Genomic DNA, 6522 nt, shown 5'->3' with positions numbered 1-6522 from the left:
AGCCGTTGGGGCTTCCTCAAAAACACCTCATAATGTCTCCTTGCAGGTGTTAATATATCATCTAATTTCACTCAGAAAAGTCTACATAGGACAAACTTGCAGGTATAATAACGACACTGCACGCGAACACGCAGCTTAACTAAAAAGAACTTCATCCACCACTTTCCACTTTATTGCCGCCCTTGCCCGCTTTCGCCTATTTCCCGGCGTGCATCGATGGTACCGACGTTCTTTGGAAGCAGTATATTTGCACGCGAAATTGCCGAAGCAACGGCTATCAACACGAATGGTGACACGTGCGTCATACAGCTTCTGTGGCTGCGACAGAGAAAGAAATGAACTAGGGAACATTCTATGCATTAAACTGTTGTGTTGAAGGAATGTCGGACTGTGCAATTGTTGTGCAATGTTTCATTTATAAATGGGCTTTTTATCGTTTGTGAACACAGTTTATGTCAGCATTGTGTCCGTGTTTTCTTCTAATCAGCTGTGTTTTTCGTTCAAGCTCTAGTTTCAAATCGATATAAAGCAACTAGCTCAAGGCCAAGCAATGCTACACAACTTCCCTAACTTTTATTGCACGCTTCGAAAATTTTGGGAGTCATGCGGCTCTTCTCTTTAAATCATCTCTTTAAATCATCTCAGCGGCCATGTGGGCGTCATGCAATGAGATTTAGAGACACTCTATACTCTCATACTTCAATCACAAGGGCACCTTCAATCGTAATTGAGTTGATTGCGATGAAGCTTAATCCAGATAGGAGGCTGTTTAACACTTAACTTCAATCTTCGATCGAGTTTGATCCCATTCGAAGTCAACCATTGTTGCTCCAGCGTGATTGACATTTTCAAGCGCAGTAGGAAAGTAGCAGCGATACTGGCGTCCATGTTGACTGAGGGCCTAGAAGGTGACAATTTTAGATGCCGACACAAATGGTACGAAATAACGCGCATGAAATAAGCGTCCGGTATTTATGCATATACCTTAAGGAACTTTTAAAAAGTGAAGTCGTGCACTCGAATCATCAAATATCAGCTGAGCGAGTACTCAAAAATGCGTCGCCGCGGCTTCGGGAGGATGATTTGATTGGAGCAGTTTTAGTTTCTTCATCGTGAAGTATTCCTTCTATCGGGACGTATATGAAGAAAAAAAGCAGAGGAAGCCAGCTGTTGCCAGGAACGAACAGCTCAGTCAGCCACACTAAGCATTGCACCCCTTACTGCAAACATCCACGCTAATATCGATGGCCTTACCACGGCTGCCAATTTGGCTGACACGGACTACAACTTCGCCGTGTCGCCATACACCAGCCGAAAAGTACTTTATTAGCCGCCGTACGTCACCGCAAACACTGCAGCTTCTCAATTGGGATTTAAACTGTACGTGCAGCAGCGGCCATCCGTCGAGCATGCTTGAAAAGTCAACCCCGCTTTCTTCAATGCGGATTGAAAGTCTTTGGCCAACCGGCCGCTATGGGCGCTGTACAAAACCACCATGTGGAAAGGGTATTTCATAGACCTTGTTTGTGGCACACAGACAGAATATTTATAATGAGCGATTCCCCATCTCCTTTTCATTAACAGAAAAGTCTTATTGCAATACCTCCCTACATCCGTACAAACACTGCCACCTGTTAATTGACCCAAAAATGCCATATTCAGACAGAAGCGCAGCGCAACCTACTTACCACCATATGACATCTTCTGCGCTTACGGCATGACGGCAAATCTTTACTTTTTCTCATGGCAGCTATCCTCTTGCGATAGCACCCACTCACTCAGTTAATTTCCCTTGTAAAAATGCCACATTGCGGGTAGTTCCGAGTTGTGTTAGTCTGCTGTTTTTTTGCTGTAATATTTCAGACATCGTTGCCAAGCACGAACGCTTAATTGCGACACGCAAAGAAGAGACGGCCACACTATTTATTTTAAGCTTCGAATCACAGGGAGTATAATCTAGCATTACTTTACGGTACTACTAAAAAGCCGGCCAAAATGAATTCCCCAAAACAGGAAAGCAAACCTCACAAAATTCCACAACCTTCTAACTGAGCAGCCTGAGCTTCAGCCGCGGCGAATTTTTACGTTGTTTTCGCGGTTTTCTTAGTGTTATAGCAGGGCATAGACCACTGTGACCTGAGGCGTGCCGCCACCTCCCTCATGGAGGGATTTCGGTGAAGTATCTCCCATTTTAAACAAAAGCTTTCTACTTCTATCAGCCAACATTTCTGTCGCGGTATGCGTGACAATACACTCCCAACGTGGCGGAGTAGGAAGCGGAGGGGGAGGGGGGGGGGTTACTCTTGGAACACAATGTAGATGGCGCGGTGAATTCACCCAGCGTTTCCCACGCGGAAATTCCAGCTGGCGGGAAAGCCGCGCTGGTGGTACGGCTTTGCTGTCTGTTTAACCATGGTTGTTTGGACCTGTTTTGCTCAACTTCGCGTTCATTTCGCGATTCCTTCGCATGGCTCGATTAACTTGTTCGAAGGAACCTCTTGCGTAACCCGGAGCCGACGGAATTGAATGGCCCAACTGCAAAGGTATGTTAATGCTTGGTTTAGGGGGCGGGAAAACAAAATGAAGAAACCCCATACAGACATCTGGCCGCTACAGAAACGGTACTTTTCGCACACTTTTTGTTGTTTTTGCTTGCTGGGTTTAGCACGCCGACGCAACGCAGGCGTTGAGGCGCGCTGTAGTGGAGGGCTCCTGAATAATTTTAACAACCTTGGGTCTTTATCGTGTGCCGAAATCTCATACACATGGACGCCTTTCGCACACAGCTTGTCCCGAACGAGACTCCGGTTTCTAATGTGATGAATATCAATTCGGTATTACAAATTATAAAAGTTCCCTCACCTTTCTCGCAATTCTCAAAGGTACTTAACTAACTAGAATAAATAGCTATAAATGGGAATAACTAAGCTCAAATGCCGAATTTTTTCGGTGTCTACGCTGGTGTTGCGCGGTGGTGTAGCCCCTTGGTAGCCCATAAGGATGGCTAGGTCCGCAGTCGTACACTTCAAAAGACGCTCTTCTACGTTTTCTTTCTTCCAACGCCTGGCGGGGCAAGGGCAGTGGCGGTCAACTTGTAGCCCGCCCGTGGCCGACGCCGCTGCGTTGAGGACGCCGTACCCGCGAAAAACATGTAACAGCTGGCAGTATTTGTCGTTTCACTCTTTTTTAGAGCCACATTCGTGAATTCAATTGACGTCGCATGGGCACTTGCGTGGGTGTTCTTTAAAGAGTTGCTTTGCAACCACCTTAACAGTGTGCATTGGAGCCAATTTTTTATGATAGCTTTGCCGCCGGTAAAGGAGTCCCTCAAGTATATGAATGTGCACCAGTCGCAGCCAAGTGCCTCGAGGTGCTTTAAGGTCTTTGTGTGTCTCGCATTGTGAACCGCACCCTTCAGGTCTAATCCCAGGATGGCCAATGGAGAATTGCGGGTAGCTGTTATCGTGACGTTTTCATTAACCAAGAAGAGGATATGTTGGGCTTAGAGGGGAGGACAGAAACCCACCATCGTTTTTGTGAAGACACCCGAGTTTTTAAGACGGGCTTGGAAATGGTTAACAATTTTGGTGCCCCAGTACCTTACCGACGCACGATGTAAGGAATATTGACCTTAAATGGTCAGTGGGTTTTGGTATAAAGTGAACCTCTAAAGTTTTCCATTCCTCTGTTGGTATGCCTTCCCGCCAGATGCTTTAGAGGAATGCTGCAAGTTCAATTTTCGCATTGTCATGGGGGTTGCTAGGAACCTTGTTGTTAACCTTTTCTATGCCAGGGGCTTTGTGGAGCCAGCCGTCAACAACACCGCGGGTATCAGGCGTAGCATATAGACGGATGCTATTAGTATCTGCCCATAAACAGACTCAATTGGGGCAATGCAGGATTGCTAGCAAGAAGCAGGGGAAGGTGTAAGATAGTGTGCAAAGTTGTTCTGCCTCTGCTGCGCTCCGCAAAAAATCGGCGTTGCAAGTTGTTTCACCACACAAGAAATATTTTTCATGCACACGCACCTTCTGCATCGTTATATAGCCACACTATCATTCCACCTAAGCATATAAAGACCTTTGAAGCAACCACAACCATTTCATTACTCATTACCAAACTCAAGGCAATGACCCATTAGGTGACGAACATGATACCCAGATCACCACAAAAACCCATGACACGGGAGAGGTAGACCTGATGGGGCTCGTCACGTGTTCGTCGTGTCCAGCGTGATATACGAGCTACTATAGGCTCTCCTCAACATCACTGAGACACAGACTGTCAACACGATAATCCGCAAGGCACACAAACAGGCACTCGGTTTCCGGTCTGTACCTCTACTGAAAGACTTTTTCGGCTCGGCATTCATAACACTCCCGAGGAGCTAAATGAGGCTCATCTGACCAACCAACGAACGAGGGTGGGGTAACGGAACGGGGGTGACCATGTCACGCCTGAAACCCGCGGCTCCACTCGATCACCCGCCGGCACTCACAAGAAGGCTACTGCAAAAAGTTCGTAATGACATCACGGCACACCCCTTGCCTTGTAATATGCATTCCGTTCACTGCGTCGACAGGAGGGAAGCCAGAGCAAAAGCTCTATGTCAGAAGATCTATGTCAACCGAAGATCTATGTCAACAAACCAACAACGATATATGCTGACGCGGCTTCTTATCCGGGTAGGTCGGCACAGCATCCACCGTAAGCAACGTTGCAGCCTCTCTTTTGCCAGCGACAATAATAGCCAGGCGGAGGAAGTGACCATCACTCTCGTCGTTGCACAAACAAACGCCGCCGTCATTTTCACTGACTCGTAAGAGTCTTGTCGAAATTTCTCTTGGATGCTTGCATGCATCAACGGTACGCATCAATCATCAGCAGCCCCCGAAATGGCTAATGAAGATTTTGAGGGTTCCGCCACATCACGGCATTCCAGGAAAGTAGGCTGCTGACGTCATCGCTCTAGAATTGTCCCACCGATCAAGCCGCGAGAACAGCGTTCAGGAACACGAACGCATGCAGCCATTGAACCCTTACGCAGACATGACACAGCAATACAGCTGCTGCGTCAGACACTCGCTCCTCTACCCCAAGAGCACGAACGTCATTTACGTGCTCTCAAGACAAATGCATTCCCCCTCCTATCCGGCTCCACGTTCTCAACCGCCAGAACCCCCGCTTTGCCGATTTTGCTGAGAACCTGGAACTCTACACCATATGGTCGGGGAGGGAAGGTGGTGACCGATCCCTATGACTCCCCCCAACCGGAATATTTCTCCTGCCGAACTTTTGGAGACCGCCTTAGCGAGCACCGGCATGAACGGCTGGCTTCGGCTGCCTCAAAGGGCTCTCTATGGAGCCCGCGCTCATGGTATCTTGGACGGAGGATGCCTCCTTCATGCATCAGTACAAAACCAACCTGTTGATGTAAATAAACTTTTATTTTTTCTCTCTTTCTATCAGTTCACGTACACCAGTCAGCAAGCTTTTGGTAAAAATAAAAGAGCGGGACCACGGGTTCTTTTGAGTGCAATGTAGACCAACCTCAGGGAAGCATCCCGCTCGCGCAGTATGTACATAGAAAAATGTGGTTGAACCCTGTTCCATAAAAAACCAAAAAAAAACTAAAGTGAAATGTGCCTTCACAGCCGCAATTGAATGTTTATTGTGGATCAATATGAAGTTGCACATCGGTATCTATATTTCGTCGGTATGGCAGCGTGTTACACCTCAGCGTTAGACACAGGATTGCACTCGCCGGAGCATTGCGTAAATTCGACTGAAACCACAAGCGCTCCCAAACACTCCTTGCGAACGAAACCAAACGGATTGTCAGCGAAACATTTGCTGAATACATGGCACCCGAAGCAAAGAGATAGCGGACAGTGAGTGCCTCCAGCACGCATTCGCAAGACGGCGCCGATCTTACTCCGCGGTAGTGTCTTTATAGGCTTCTCCGCAGGTTACGCTGCGGGACTCCGTACACGTAGGCGCTGAATCGAGGCGCCAACTGCCGACGCTCATTAGCGGCGTGATGGACTACTTCGCTTCGCCTCTCTTAGGCGGCAGCACCACCTGATGGGTAGGATATAAGGCGCTTTCGTCGTCCTGTTTACGCATGTGTTCATAACGTAGTTGGGAGCACGTTTCGTTCCTACTGTTTCAGCGAAAGAGTTCGTGTTTCAGATCCATGCGCAGCCGTGTCAATCGAAGTTTTTGCTGGCGATGTCATTTCCGTGACGGATATGACGTCATTAGGTTCTTGGCGGAGTCCGGCAAAAAACACTTTCGTGTTAAAAGAACCTTCAGCGCGTACCGCATTACCGGAGCAACTGCTCTTCGATTGCTAATTGGGACGTCATCGGATAACGTGTATCACTTCGTGCCTTCAGTGTCAGCTTCTTGCATAGACGTACTTATATCATCACCACCAGCGGGTCCGCTGCAGGACGAAGGCCTCTCCTATTGACCTTCAACAACTCCTTTCCTGCGCTGCTCGAGTTAATTTTTGGCCTA

The sequence above is a fragment of the Haemaphysalis longicornis genome, unplaced genomic scaffold (genome assembly GCF_048455015.1).
Source record: "Haemaphysalis longicornis isolate Haplotype H1 unplaced genomic scaffold, Haemaphysalis longicornis Haplotype H1 scaffold_13, whole genome shotgun sequence".
In the NCBI taxonomy this organism is placed as follows: Eukaryota; Metazoa; Arthropoda; class Arachnida; order Ixodida; family Ixodidae; genus Haemaphysalis; species Haemaphysalis longicornis.
The sequence above is the reverse complement of the archived record's forward strand: the minus strand, read 5'-3'. Positions refer to the sequence as shown.